The following is a 16,584-nucleotide window of genomic DNA, read 5'->3' on the forward strand; positions in this document are numbered from 1 at the left end:
ATGTTTTCTTTCAGCATGACTCGAAATGCACAATCATACCATGCAGGGACTCCGAAAGTATATCTGATGTCTGGGGGCGACGTTTGTGGGCTTATGCCGCATCCATGTGGGTGTATATATATATATATATATATATATATATATATATATATATATATATATATATATATATGAAGGAAAGCTATGATTTTTCAAGGGCTCGTTTATCTTTGTTAGACACAATATTAATGAGAACTAACAGACAATAACGCCAAGGAAAGTACAGGGGGTGTTATCTGTAGTATTTAGAATGTAAATGTGAAGAAAGTAAAGTGGACGAAAAGATGCGAGGGATTATTGGTCAGCTGCCAACTCGTAAAAAGATCACGTGCTACGTGACGCCAAGAGGCAAAAAAGGAGTGTTCCACACTCGCCGCCATGGCTGCGATTGGCGCTGACTAACACTCCTAGGTTTAATCAACATATATACCCCAGAAAGTGGACGGGAGGATGACCGCCGCCGTAGCTCAGTGGTAGAGCATCGGACGCGTTATTCGAAGGTCGCAGGTTCGGTCCCTGCCGGCGGCAAGTCATCTTTTCGTCCACTTTACTTTCTTCACATTTACATTCTAAATACTACAGATAACACCCCCTGTACTTTCCTTGGCGTTATTGTCTGTTAGTTCTCATTAATATTGTGTCTAACAAAGATAAACGAGCCCTTGAAAAATCATAGCTTTCCTTCATTCATAGCGAGGGTCTCGTCCTGGCAGACTTAATGCCTTCAGGTAGTATGCGAGGGATTATTGGTCAGCTGCCAACTCGTAAAAAGATCACGTGCTACGTGACGCCAAGAGGCAAAAAAGGAGTGTTCCACACTCGCCGCCATGGCTGCGATTGGCGCTGACTAACACTCCTAGGTTTAATCAACATATATACCCCAGAAAGTGGACGGGAGGATGACCGCCGCCGTAGCTCAGTGGTAGAGCATCGGACGCGTTATTCGAAGGTCGCAGGTTCGGTCCCTGCCGGCGGCAAGTCATCTTTTCGTCCACTTTACTTTCTTCACATTTACATTCTAAATACTACAGATAACACCCCCTGTACTTTCCTTGGCGTTATTGTCTGTTAGTTCTCATTAATATTGTGTCTAACAAAGATAAACGAGCCCTTGAAAAATCATAGCTTTCCTTCATTCATAGCGAGGGTCTCGTCCTGGCAGACTTAATGCCTTCAGGTAGTATGCGAGGGATTATTGGTCAGCTGCCAACTCGTAAAAAGATCACGTGCTACGTGACGCCAAGAGGCAAAAAAGGAGTGTTCCACACTCGCCGCCATGGCTGCGATTGGCGCTGACTAACACTCCTAGGTTTAATCAACATATATACCCCAGAAAGTGGACGGGAGGATGACCGCCGCCGTAGCTCAGTGGTAGAGCATCGGACGCGTTATTCGAAGGTCGCAGGTTCGGTCCCTGCCGGCGGCAAGTCATCTTTTCGTCCACTTTACTTTCTTCACATTTACATTCTAAATACTACAGATAACACCCCCTGTACTTTCCTTGGCGTTATTGTCTGTTAGTTCTCATTAATTTGTGTCTAACAAAGATAAACGAGCCCTTGAAAAATCATAGCTTTCCTTCATTCATAGCGAGGGTCTCGTCCTGGCAGACTTAATGCCTTCAGGTAGTATGCGAGGGATTATTGGTCAGCTGCCAACTCGTAAAAAGATCACGTGCTACGTGACGCCAAGAGGCAAAAAAGGAGTGTTCCACACTCGCCGCCATGGCTGCGATTGGCGCTGACTAACACTCCTAGGTTTAATCAACATATATACCCCAGAAAGTGGACGGGAGGATGACCGCCGCCGTAGCTCAGTGGTAGAGCATCGGACGCGTTATTCGAAGGTCGCAGGTTCGGTCCCTGCCGGCGGCAAGTCATCTTTTCGTCCACTTTACTTTCTTCACATTTACATTCAAATACTACAGATAACACCCCCTGTACTTTCCTTGGCGTTATTGTCTGTTAGTTCTCATTAATATTGTGTCTAACAAAGATAAACGAGCCCTTGAAAAATCATAGCTTTCCTTCATTCATAGCGAGGGTCTCGTCCTGGCAGACTTAATGCCTTCAGGTAGTATGCGAGGGATTATTGGTCAGCTGCCAACTCGTAAAAAGATCACGTGCTACGTGACGCCAAGAGGCAAAAAAGGAGTGTTCCACACTCGCCGCCATGGCTGCGATTGGCGCTGACTAACACTCCTAGGTTTAATCAACATATATACCCCAGAAAGTGGACGGGAGGATGACCGCCGCCGTAGCTCAGTGGTAGAGCATCGGACGCGTTATTCGAAGGTCGCAGGTTCGGTCCCTGCCGGCGGCAAGTCATCTTTTCGTCCACTTTACTTTCTTCACATTTACATTCTAAATACTACAGATAACACCCCCTATACTTTCCTTGGCGTTATTGTCTGTTAGTTCTCATATATATATATATATATATATATATATATATATATATATATATATATATATATATATATATATATATATATATATATATATATATATATATATATATATATATATATATATATATATATATATATATATATATATATATAACATATCACGATCGAGGCTGCGGTTTTTGAATACCAATATGACACTACTGTTAGGTGACATTATTTTCTGAAGTTTTCTCTGCTGTCGGGAGAATAGACACTTCCTATCTAGTTTGCTCACAGTCCCCTCGGCCTATATTTTTCTGTTTATTGCCTCGTCCGGAGTTTATGTCGACCAGATGACGCTGATGCCATCTCATGTAGCCACCATAACACATTTACGCGAAACATAAAACACGAAATCTTGAGCCGTATTAGCAGAAAAGGAAGTATTGTGGTAGCTTACCACGTCATTGAAGCCGACAGTGAAGTTGATGTTCTTAATCTGCCTTTTCTCCTGAGGTAGTGGGCAAAACATGTGCGTATAGATGTTTTCTGGTGTAACTTTCCTGCTTGGGCATCCAATACGCACAGCCAGTTAGGTACCTCAAAGGGACACTAACGAGAAATATGAAGTTGAGCTAAAATGAAAAGGGGCATTCAAGAATGCGTGCAGTTTTTGTTGGGTGTGAACAGATGGCTTATTATTGGAGATATTTGTAAGGAAAGACCGAATATCTCTTACTAAATTTTTCTCACCCCAGACTCGGTGCTGAAGTGGTGTCGTCACGAATCTCATTGCTCTCAGCGAATCAGAAGGCGCCATGATACGTTACCACGTGTGCATATGCCTGCTGAATGGCCACAGCTTTCGTGATTGGAGCGATGAATGTGGTTGCAGACTTTGAACCTCGCAGCAAAAATCTCACCATGGAAGCAGGATTGCATTTCAATGAGTCTGAAATGATCCCGTGCTCTCGCGGCAGGCTCTTTCCACGTAGGGTGCCTGGCAGCAACCGACGGAAAGCGAGGCCTCGTTTTCTTTGACGGCATGCGAGGCGTCCGATTGCCGAATACTGTTTATGTATGGCCGTATTGCATTTTGCGTTTTTATTAATGGCGGTTTCCTTTCAGAGAACGGAAGTAGAGGCATCATGGAGTGAGGAGAGGTGCAGCAGAGCAGTGAGAGCAGGGCCATGCAGGGCCACTGAATCTGCCCATGGAATGCGGCACGCATCCGAAGAGCAAGTGGGCGGGTGCCTGTGAGGAGAAATATACCATGTGATGAAAACCATCGAAGCCCAATAGTTCTCTGCGGGACAGCAGCAGGACACGTGTGAAATCCGACACAAAATCGCTGCGAAGCTCACTCGTATAAACGTCGTCAATATCATCGGGGTCAAACTACACATGGCTGCTGTTATTATGACCACGCTCACCGGCAGAAGCAAAATAAAAACAGATGAGGAGGATATCTCGTTGAATAGCCCTCGACGAATCGTGGCCAAACATGCCTTTGTGATCACTACAAGAAACTTGAAGGGGCGTTAATACATATATACTTCAGTTTTTCGCTATTTTCTGGCTTGTTAAAGCTCATTTCACAGTAAGAATGGCATGAATGTGATGCTACTATGATACAATCTGTGATTACAGTTCTACTTTCCTTATCTCTTGTGCTGCAGTCGTTGTGACGTGCTAAGTTGGATCACATGATGCCACCTTGCTTCGCGGAACCTTGCTTTGACGAAGGGAAGCCGGTGGCCCGAGTTCGTTGTTTTCTTTGAGTTTCCCACTTCACTCAGCCTTGTTTCACAACCAGTTCCTGTGCGCTGGCATCTAGAAACAACAAGAGCTTGGAAATCGTGACCAATGTTTTCGGCGGCGTGGTGCTCTGTGTTGCTGTGTGGCACAATTAATGCACCATGCATGCAAAGGAGCAGGGTGTAATTTCACATTTCCAGTTTTACCTTAAGGATAACGAACATCACGACGCATGGATCAGCTTAGAAAGGGCAATGAACTGAAGTCGCGTTCACGGGTTCGCAGCAAGCACTTCCGAAAAGGCGACTTGGCCTGCGGACTAGGAACACAAATGTTAATTCGATGTGCAACATTGAGTCCACAATCACATGTGACACCTCTCCCCCACACCTCGAAGTCTTTTCAAAAATTACTTCAGGAACGTCATGCCTCACAGTCATCCTCCATCCTATGCATGCTGATCGGGGAACATGTCTTTGAGAAAGTACTGATACACAGAAAAATGAGGAGGGGGGAACGCACTTTGATAGAAAAAAGCAGTCTGTTAACGAGTTTGTGGTTTCAAAAGAAAAAAAGAAACCTTGAAGGAAAGCCTATGCTTATTATTATTTATTTTTTTCAAATCGTCAATTCGTCCCGACATCTGCCCATAAAAGCTCGCCGTATGCTTGGAGGGTGACATGCCTGATGAGTTGTTAAAGAGCTTCTCGATTGCAACCCTTCAGCAACAAGACAATGGGCTGCGCTTTCCCTTTCCGATTTTCATTACGGTCATTATATGCGGAGAAACCAAGGTGGTCTGGGCCGATCCGGAAGAAAATGAACATTTCAAGCGATAAGTTCAGTGGCCAAGCCAGTAGGAGGTTTGGGGTTCAGCCCCCAACCTCCCCGAAATGATTAAATTTTTTATGTGCATATATACGTGCACACATACAAGCGCACGCAAGAACATAGATAAAGGGAGGTCAGACCCCCCAGAAAAAAATTTCTGGCTACACCCGGATAGGTTCATGGTTAAAATCTTGCTTATGTGGGAACAGGCTTGCATCGACCTTTTATCGTATTGCTTTTCATAAGGTTGGACAGGAGCAAGGAAAGAGGGAGAGAACAAGAGGCATCCTAAGCTCATGGCGCTGAGACGTGCTCCTACAAGGGCTGTATAATAGAGCCCTAGCCTTTACCTCCTGAAGAACTACTTCAGGATGGAAGATACGTTGAACCAGACAAAAACAGGCAGTGCTCTTTATGCAGGAAAATCACGGACAAATAGAGTGTCAGCAGTCAGAGGGTTCCAGAAGATCTTGTTTTGTTTGTTTAAGGAAGGGAGCTCCATTTAACTAGTCAAAGGAGTTTTTAGCCTCACGGGTGACACCAACAGGTGTTGGTGGTACCAGGGGAAAAGAAGGCGAGGGAGGGGAGGGGGGAGGAAGGGAGGAGGTGTTTGAACAGCTTTTAGTGTGGGGGCATGCCTCCACTGGTTTTGAACCTGTAGAGGTGACAGCCCCCCCCATTTCCGGAGCCCTTGATACCATGAAAGATGCCATTTTTAAATATATGGGAGAAAACTGGGAGAAGCACAGAGCGCCACTGGAGCCCAAATCATCTTCAGGCTTGCATGAAAAAAAAAAAGCCGGACGAGCTAGTTTCATTACCTGTCTTTTTTTTGCAAGAATACATCTGACGAACTCTGTTGGTCTTTCATCCTTGAAGTGTTCATGTGCATTTGAAATGTGCGTTCAGTTGTGATATTGGAACTACTCTCGTGCTTGACATCTGCTCACATCGATTCTCTGTAGCAAGATAACTTGTCCTAGTGCACCTAATCTGCTGTGGAAGACTGACACATCTGGTTCAAAGACTGTGTTCAGTGCCAGTGATGCACGCATTATCCCAGTCAGTATGATGGTCAGAGGTTTCAGCACGCTCAGCAACAGCATTGGCCAATGAATTTTCTTTCTTGATATCATAGTAATGCTGCTTATTTCTTCTATAGAAACTGATGGTTTCCTTAGTGTAAATCTGGTTGCAGTCAGCGCATGGAATCTAGTAAACTACACTGAGAAATTTATTTATTGGTAATGTATTCTATACATCCGCATTGCTGTGTCTTATTTTCCTTGCACATTGTGCCAACAATTCACTAAATCCATGTGTGCACAGTATAGCCACACATTTAAGGGCTCTTGAATGGGTTCTGCTACGCATTAATAACATAGAAAATGTTGCTGATTTGATTTGTAGCCAAGGCTCCTATGAACATGTGGGCCAAATATTGTTGCACTGCATGCAGCAGAGCATTTAAGTTCCTGTGAAAAAAAATTCAGCAGATCCCACATCTTGTGGGAATCAGTTTCATGCGGAGCAGTTGGCGAGTATTGTCTATGCTGCATTTTTTTTTTGGCTTTGAGCCAAGCGTTAGGAGGTGGATCAACGTGTTTTTGTAAGCGTAGTAATGTGCACATCGTGGGCTTACCAGGAACGTCGACTACACTGGCGTTTAAAAGGCAACTTATGGTCCGACGTTATGTCAGTGCTCACGTTAGAGCAAAGACGCCAGTATTATCGAAACGAAGTGCACTTTATGGTGCGATGATGTGAATATCATTCGTTAGCGTATTCCTACAGAGATTCATTTAGACAAAGCCATCTGAAAAGTGCAGTTCTTTTGCAATAAATGTCAAAGAAGGCACGCTTAAGCAATTTTCAGTTTTTCTATGAATAAAGCAAGCCTCAACAACTTCCCTTTGCAGTTTGTGGTCTCCAGGATCGAGCAATGCTTCAATATAGCTTGTTGAATCACAGGAGCACTAATTAAATGTTTGTTAGACTGCTACAGAAGTGGAGCCAACACCGGAACCACAATTGTCGTTAACCCGAAATGACACCTGTGTCATAGGAGTACATATGTAATGTTTATTGTGTTGTTACAAAATTAGATAGCGAGCACTGCAACCACAACTGACATTGCACCGACATTATGCCTGCATAGCGTCTTTTTCCAAAGCACTTTCAAGACCTGGTGTGACTATGGTAGAATGTCTGACTGCCATGCACAATGCTCGGGTTCGATTACTGCTGGGATCCTGATTTTAGGAGCTGGCTCGCCAGAAGTCCCGTGCCGTAACCTGCTTCCATCCATTCAAAGCGTCGTGGAACGCGAAGAGGAACGCTACGCGCGTCGTTTCTTCCCTCTAGCCTGGCCGTTAATTCTCACAGGGCGAGCGGGGAACGCGGTCGACAGCCAGGCAAGCGTCGGACAGCTGTTTTTAGGGCCACTTTGTCGTGCGCGTCTTGAGGGAAGTTTTCAAATTGAAAGAACATTAGGAGCGTTGCGTCTGCAAGTGTCGACAATGGAGAATCAGATGCTCTTTGATGTTTCTTGTATAATATACTTCATCAATGTGTATATAATTGTAAATTGTGTCTATAGTTCATCAAAATAATTGTAAATTAATAAAACATTGTGTATATATGTATATACAACAACATGTGTCACGTCTTCATATGATGGTAGAGGACTTGTACGGAAGCTGCCGATGTTGGTTTTTATTAACACTCTTGCATTTAAATTACCAATGTCTGTTCTCACCGTTCCTGGGTAGATATAAACTGTCAATCACATGTGGCGCATACCCGCATACCGTGGCCCGTGGTATACGGGTATGTGCCACACTTGTCTGGAAGAGAGGGTTTTGACGACGTACGCGACAGGATTTTCACGTTACTCATGCCATGACCACCTCTTTCCCTCCCATACCGATTTTGGTCTACACCTGGCTAGGACGCGATCACGAGAGCACCCAGGTGTAGGTGGCTAGATAGATAGATACGTGGATAGAAATGCTCAAAGTGCCTCGGGTTCGCTAAGAAATACTTCGCATTTAATAGCCAAAATCACTTGATCTCTCCTTTGCAATGTCATCACAAACTATGTAGCAGGCTGGCCTGACTACACAGTAAGTGCGTCTGACAGGTACATGGGCAGATCCAGAAGAGGCGGTAGATCTGAATGTCCTGACCGCCTCCCTTAATTTTTGAATGTGTGAGATTAGTATGGGCATTGACGCCCCATACTCAGCTTTACATATCGTACTTCCCATAAGCTGACCCCCTTTTCGGAAAAATCTTCTATATGCACATGGACAGGTATTGGCCAATTTCATGATTGTCAAAAGATTCTCAGTAACAGCATTGTTGCTAACATTTAGTTAAATATCATCAAAAATATCAAAAAGAGCAACAAAATATTTCATATTTTCTCTTCCAGTCTAGACCAAAGCTCATCTACTTATGTTATGTTTTCTCCTTTATTCATGTGAGGCAGCACATGGTGTAATGTACGCATGCTAGCTCTTTCCATCACTGCACGCCTGAGTTGGTCATTTGTGTTGTAGTGAGCCCACTATGACAGTACTTACCAAAGCATATCGTCATCTCTGAAAATACCGGTATGCTTGCCAGTGCACGCTATCTCTTCTACATGCCTATAGACACCTTAGCAGATATCACTTTGTATCTACCTAATTGAAAGTGCTTCAACACGAATCCGGATTTCGGTACTATATTTCACTCAAGCTGGCACAGGACAAAGCTAGCCTGCACCAGGTAGTCGCGTAGCTCATCCAGACATCCAGACTGCAGCATACAAGCTCACACTCATGCACAAGAGTTTTGTGTCACTTCTGCTGTGTTGTGTAGGTACCATGGCCACCACAGCCAGCATGCTGCCACACAATGGAGCCATGTGCACCTGAACCAGAAGTAGTGGTCAACACGTACAAATTAAAAAAAAAAAGAAAAAAAGAATCCTCAAGACCATGACATGCAGTGACTTTTTTGGCAAGGCCTTGCCCAATTGCCATCCACCCCTCCACCCCCATTTTCCTATGTAGCCTCCAGAACACCCATCGCAATGAAAGGAGAGAGACAGCAATCTCGTAGTGTGATTCCTACTTTTAACTCCGCTTGTGCTTGATGGATTTGAAAAAAATTTGCGAAAGGAGATTCGTGAGGCAACAGTCGGATATTACGGTCATTCTCTGATTATTTAGAAATGTGTTGCAGGGCTCCTTTAACAGAGCATAGCCAAGGAGAAAGTGAGTCAAGTGGTGCTGCACTGATGCCATGAGAAGAAACAGGTACCCACTGGTTCTTAGGTCCCGAAGCACAAACATTTAAGGTCATAGTAGAAATGTTATCTGAATAGCACAACAAAACATGGACACAAGAAGAAACGAAGAGGACGAGACAAGTGCTACTCGTCCTCTTCTGTCCATGTTTTGTTGCATTATCCAATTAACATTTCTTTCATGAGTGACCAACAAGCCCATTTCGCCACCCTCGTCAATATAAAGTCAGCTTCGAGGTTGCTCGACGAAGTGCATATTCTTGGTGCTTGATAAATGAGCATAAAAACAGCAAAGTGCTTTGAAATGAAAGGTGAACCGATCTATGTATAGTTTATATAGTGGCCCATGCGTGTTGACATCTGGAAGACACTAAAGGAAAACTTTGCTCCGTTGTGTATTACTAAGACAAATGGCCATTTTCCATTTCCTCAGTCAAGAAAACTAGTGGCCCACGACATGGAACTGAAACGTGACAAAAATGATGCTAGAGCACCCATTTGTATCGTACAAAAACATATCATGCTAAGTGAAAATGTAGCAACGACCCTGCCATTTCAAATGCTCAGTTGTTAAATTGGCCTTGGTAATGTACACCGAGGCTCCAATAGTTCTGTGGAGTTGCTCATAAAAGCACATTGGAGAACAAATAGGTGTTCTTGAAATAGCACTTTAAGACCTTGGAAAGGCCTTGTGCATTTATGGACATTTTGTATGTGCTAAAGATATGTGTACAGACTGTTTCACACTTAGGGGAAGACTTGGAGCGCATTGCAATGTGCTCCGAATTTTCCCCTAAGTGTGAAACGGCGTGTACATTGAAGACACACTTGCGATTGTCTCATAGTTCGAAGGTCGAGAACACAGGTTCAAAGACAGTAGTCAAGATGTTAACAAAGTCAAAATGAACAATTACTACAGTAGGTCACAGCATTTTTGCATGAACCAAATCATCTAACACTCGTGTTATTCAGACTTCATATGTGTAGGTTACAAGAAAACATGCACTAAAACTTATAAGCAAAGCTTTCTTTTCGCTTGGACAAAACAAATGATCTAAGTTCTTAGATATGTTAACAATTCATTGTTTTGATTGGAGAACATTTCACTTATTTTCAATCGCAAAAAGCTAACATACAAACCATTGGCCAGAAGTGCTTAGCCCCACTAATAGTAACACACGAGATGCCCGTTGACAAGTGCATCTGCTTCCTCGATATCAGATTATTTTAAAACAATGAATAAACTTGCTGAATGCATGAGTGACATGCCAACAAGCCTTGTTTACAATTCATCCCACTCAAAATTAGTTTTAAAAAATAATAATAAAGATACCCAACGTGTATTTTAAATGCTTCTAAGAAATCCTGTTTGCAGTTCATTCATGTTTCTTTTTAAAAATACTGCCGAGACACTTATAGGATGCAGGACCCCCAAACAATGTCCTTAACACTGTGGCAGAAGTGTTCTTGAGGAAACAAGGTGGGCAACAACATTAAGCTCTAGCTGCACTCTCGAAAAAAAACGAACAGTGATCCTGTACATTCGCTGTGTTTCTCATAACTTGAGGAATTATTGCCTTGTGCTTCAATGTAAAGGTGGTGTGCTCTGCATGCAATAAGCTTCAGGCACATATTGACACCTCACCAGGCCCTCTCTTCCTGCAATTCAAACAGGCCAAATGACTAGCTTGTAACCTGCAGCGAGCACATAGTATGTCAAATATCTTAGTAATATGTTCATGCTTATGAAGGCCAAATCAATAGATGCATCAAATTGGCTCAGAGAACACTATAACTATTTTGACAAGGAAAATTACGGGTTCCTTGACCTTATTCTAGAGTGTAAGGATGTTGTCCATTTTTCATAGAACATTATTGTTGGAAAACAAAAAAGGCAAGCTGATTGGAGATATCAGTGAAGTGTAACTGATACCCAGGATATGCAATCTTTGTGTCTCGAGATCTGTGACCGCAATTTGGGATAAGGAGCTTGAATTTTTAAGTTATGTATGAAGTGAGCATGCATGGCTGCTTATATGCATATGCAATGTTTTCTATCAATAAATAATCGGTTAAAAGTCTGTGCATCATGCGACATCTTTTCCCTTTTTTCTTTTTTTTTTTTTTACCCTACACACTGGAAGTCAAAATGTACTAACCCACTCAAACTTCCACACTTGCTATTCAGGTTTAAAAGCTGAGGCCAGAAGTTACAGCATGTTTAACGACTGGCTATGCAGCTAAGAGTTTTTTTAGCTGATAACATCCACAAAGCTCTGCCAATATGTGCGCCAAAGTGGCCAAAGAAAATATCATTGAACCATGCCAAAAATGAAGTGAGATCTGCCAAAACATGATACTTAGACCATCATAGAATTTGAACAATACCTGTCTGAGCAGTTCCATGCAGCTTATTCGAGTCTGTGCGGTCTGCAAATGCAGATGCTTGTGTGGTGAGCAAAGTACTGGGCAGCACGAGAAACAGCAGAGCACGGAAGGGTATCTTTTACATTTGTCTGCCTCCTGAATGCTTGAAACTCCCATAGCTTCCAAAGTGCTGCATGGAAATACTGCCACAGAGTATAACTGGCAGTGTTATTAAAGGGGTCATGAACCACTCTTCCAAGTAATCGTTGAATGACTTCAGTATCGCAGTTTATTGCCTCACGAATCGATTGCTGCAAAAATTTCTCAAATCGGTCAAGAACGAGCAGAGTTACAGGGGTTTGTCGAACACTTTAAGTGCTTGCTCTCTTCTGTCGTCACGACAAACATACCGGCAGGCAGGGGAGGCATGGAAAAAAGAAATTACATCAGTGCGCATCATGACCCTGAGCGCGTGTGATGAAACGTGGCCGCTCTCTCCCGTTGTGATTCCTGTGCGCGAGTCATGGTGTGAGTGTGGCTTAAAGTGTAATGTTAGCTGACTATGGAATGCAGCGCCAGCACTTGGTGGCACTCTGTGGCAAGAAGCACATCTGATCCAAATGCTGCTCTTGATTTATGCCGGCTATTAGGCAACATCATGCTACCCGCTGTCTCACAGCAAACAGCAGGCGCTAGCAGCTCCAAAGTGAGTGAGGACGGGCCTCTGTATGAAAAGAAGGTGCCTGAGAAAATGGTAATTTCACACTCCACTTATAAACTTTCCTTGTTATATATATATATATATATATATATATATATATATATATATATATATATATATATATATATATATCATGATATATATATATTAAGCCTTCTATCATGAACTCCATATATTGTAGGCAGCCTGTGACGTCTGAAATTTGCAGTTCAAAGTGCAATTTGAGTTTATTTTAATGTTGTTTGCTGGCTGCCAAAGTCGCACAGCCAGCATTATGTGGTATGCTCTAGAGATGTGGCAACGTATGGCCTTTTTCTAAAGTTGGGAGAAATGCAATTAACACCATTTTAGTGCTGCAGATAATTCGTTAGCTCAAGTGCTGGCACTGTGATTTCACAGATAAGTTAATGGCTGCTGCTTGTTTCTCTGTGTAATTTATGTGAAGCATCATCACTCATCATTTAAACATATAGGGTTAACAGTTCGTACGCACACTACACTACTTAAGCAGCATACAGACTAGTAGTGTTCTATGACCACTTAATTATTTTGCTGGGAACATTCACTTTCACGTGATCAAATGGTGTTCAAAAGCTTCACAAATGAATGTTTGGCTAGTGCTGTGCCTAGCCAAACTTTCTGATGCCAGAGTAATGTTGCATGGATAACACTAAGGAGAGTACGGGTTTAGGGCAGTTGGTGATTCATGACTGGGATAAGTAACCACAAAAGACACAGGACAGAGTAAAAAAAAACAACACGGAGTATTTATTGTTCTTTGCCTCCGTTCTGTCTCTTTCGCAGTTCTTTATCCCAGTAATGGCTAACACTGTGGACGAATGGCGGTCCTGAAAAAAGCTAGTTTCTTTGACAGGAAATAAATCTTGCATGCAACCTACTGACAGTGAGGAATAGCGGGGCTTAATGCCCATCTGAGCTATTGTATACAACATTCATGATGCAGTGCTGTCTTCACACAATGATTAACTGACCCTACTTTTGTATTTGGGGACTCCACTTCCACCTAGCAGAACAGGAATCGGTATCAAACTGTCACTTTCTACAAGTGTTTATAGTATCACCACATGTGGAGCTGCGGCACCTTCCCACTGGCATGAGTTCTGTGAAAACGACTTCCCACTTCTTTTTTCTCAAGACCTTGCTTATAGCAGAATCTTTTGTGATCATGTACGAAGCCATTATATGGTTCTGAATGCAAAGCCAAATCAAACCTACACTTGTGCAGGAACAGATCTCATAGTCACTCAAGTGGCGATGGTTTGATGCCTACACCCAAGGTTCATATGTAGAGGCGGGATTTTTAAGCATTAAAAAAGCGCGCTTTAGGTGCCAGAAATTGGCAGGCAAAACAAAATTTTAGGCCTTCAACATCGTAAATATAGACAAAATCAACTTTTACGAAAATGCTAATAATTTCAAGCGAAGACACTTCCGCACATGTTTAAAGGAATCTGTTTGGATAGCACATAGAACGTAGTCTAACAGTCACTGCGAAAACAGCGGAAACAATAGCAAACTATCACCATCTCCAAATTTTGGGATTCGAAATTGTACCTCTTGTCACTGAGGATAAGCTCGTACGCTAAGGAATGTTTGTCGTCAACAGATGTTATTCGAGCGTAGTTGTACTTGGGAATATTCAATGGCTTAACCGAAATTGGGATCCTAAGTGCTTACCAGCAATGCCACCTGAAACTTCTTTTCAGGACAGAAAATCCCTTGTTCTTGTCCAAGACTGATTGTAACTTCGTACGTGCTTTTTTGGCCACTGCTCCTTCAGGAACGGTGGTGATTCTTTGTTGTGCATGAAGAATTAGGGCAATGTTCGCCATCAGAGTTTGTGCCGAACATTCAAGTTTTTTTATAGTGATTTCGAGGGGCGTGAAATTGGCACACAAGTATTGCAGGTCTCCTTAGAGGCTATCCACAGAGAGGACAGCTTGAGACTTCCCGACTGTGGCACTCTTGTCACCTGGAAAGCTGTTATTCCCGACTTTGATGTCCAAAAAGTAGCAGTTGTAATACTCAACAGCTTCTAGCCATGTGAGTCAACGTGTGACGATGGGCTCTGGTGGAATGGGTGCATAAGGCAACGTCTCCTTGAATGAGCACACACAAGAGGGTGCCTTCAGAAACACAGCCTTGGCTTTTGTTTTCTGGGAGTTGGTTGAAGAAGAGGAGCAGGTTGAACCCCATCAAGTTCCAAACAGTCAATGCTGCCCGGTAACATGAATAATGGTCCAAAACTGCACTGGAAAGCGAAACTTACGGCTAAATATTGCTTTATATAGGCGCCAATCTTAATATAGACATTTACATGCATTTATGCACAAACGCCCATAATAGGCATTTATAGGCACTATAAAAAGCCTTTCCTAACCTCCAATTCATGTTCACATATGAAAGTGGCACGACAGGAGTGCAAGCAACAAAACAGGCATTTGCCGGTCTCTATTCATATGTCAGTATCAGGGGTGTAGCCAGAAATTTTTTCCAGGGGGGGGGGGGGTTCAACCATACTTTATGTATGTGTGCGTGCCTATATACGCAAGCAAAACTGAAAAATTTCGGGGGGGGGGGGGTTTGAACCCCCCCAACCCCCCCCTTGGCTACGCCCCTGGTCAGTATGTACAGTATCTATATGTCATGACAAAGTCACTGTGCACATGACAGCAGGCAACTCCAGGGATGTCTGCACCTCACCTACATTTCTCGAAACCTCTGCCAAACCACCAGAACTTTCATCGTCCCCTTCAAGAGCTTTCTGGCATTAGCATGTACTGAATTAGAATATATGGGCAATGTGCCGACCAACATGTTCTGCGCCTTACTGTTTGTGTTGCAAGAAGTGGTGTTCATAGCGGCAGTGTTGCCACCACTCCCTATTGAAACATCAAGCAAACCATAGCTCTAGCTGTAATCCAGCATGTAACATGTTTTAATTACTATGGTGAACCTTCAGTAGCATGCGACTGCCACACTGCTGCTCGTGGCAATGCAGAAAGGTGTGATGGTGCCACTCAAAAAAAATTTCTAGTGCATTCAGTCCACAAGATCCACGATCAACTCATTTGGGACCCAGCGGATCATGTCCAGAAAGGCTTCTTTTATTTTGACAGTAACTCTTACACGTTACTTCAGACCAGTTCTTACATGACAACATGCAATGCAGTCAGTGTGTTACTGTTTGTTTATAACAAACACCCAATATAGGTATTCTACCTACATCACAATGAAGGTTGCACATATTCGAGCCCCACACTGGTTACACAATACTCAAATTTTTGTTTCTTCCATCACTATTGATGACAGCAATGAAAAATACTTGACAAAAATAGAAACTGTCTGGCTCTTACACTGCTTTGGCTTATCCCCTCTCAAGGAAAACTTGCACAGCAGTGGCATACCTGTAACAATAGGGTAAACAGCCAGGACATCACCATTTGGTTGGGATTGCCATGTGTACTTTACTAAATTTTATGCTCATTTATTCTCCGACACTGCATGTGAAAAATCAGTTTCTACAAATTATTCTTCATGCATGGAAAACTCTATAGTTAACCTCAAGATACTTCCGAAAGAATTTTTTGGGCAGAATGGTGCTTTGATTTACTATGTATGCAGTAAAATGCCACTTGGACAAGCGTCAGTTAAATTAACTATTCAGTTGTACGAACGTTTTTTTAAATACCCAACGGAAGCGCCATTGAACCCAATGCTAACTCACTTTAGTGTAATGAAATTCAGAGCATAGCTCATTTCAGTTCCATGAACATATTCTGTGACACCATCCAATGCCTCCTAGGTCATGTTGATGACTTCAACAAGCACAAACGCACTTTTTGTAGCAGAGTTCTACCATGGCCTTTGTGATAAGCTCCATCAACGACGCACCACGGAAGCTAATCGTGGGTGCTATGATTTTTACTTTGACTACGGCACTTCATTACTATGTGATGAAAAGTGGGCCCTAGCGAATACTAGCGACAAACGTGTGCTGGTTATCATGAGTGCAAAATGGAAGCGCATGTCTCTAGACAAAAAACTGGATGTTTTGTGAAGCAATGACGTGTTTGGAGAAACTGAAGTCATTTTCAGCCCAGCAAAGTGTTGTGCCAGAGAAAGTTCATGAGAGCTTGGACACAGTAACTCAATTTGTGA

The sequence above is a fragment of the Rhipicephalus sanguineus genome, chromosome 1, assembly GCF_013339695.2.
Source record: "Rhipicephalus sanguineus isolate Rsan-2018 chromosome 1, BIME_Rsan_1.4, whole genome shotgun sequence".
Classification (NCBI taxonomy): Eukaryota; Metazoa; Arthropoda; class Arachnida; order Ixodida; family Ixodidae; genus Rhipicephalus; species Rhipicephalus sanguineus.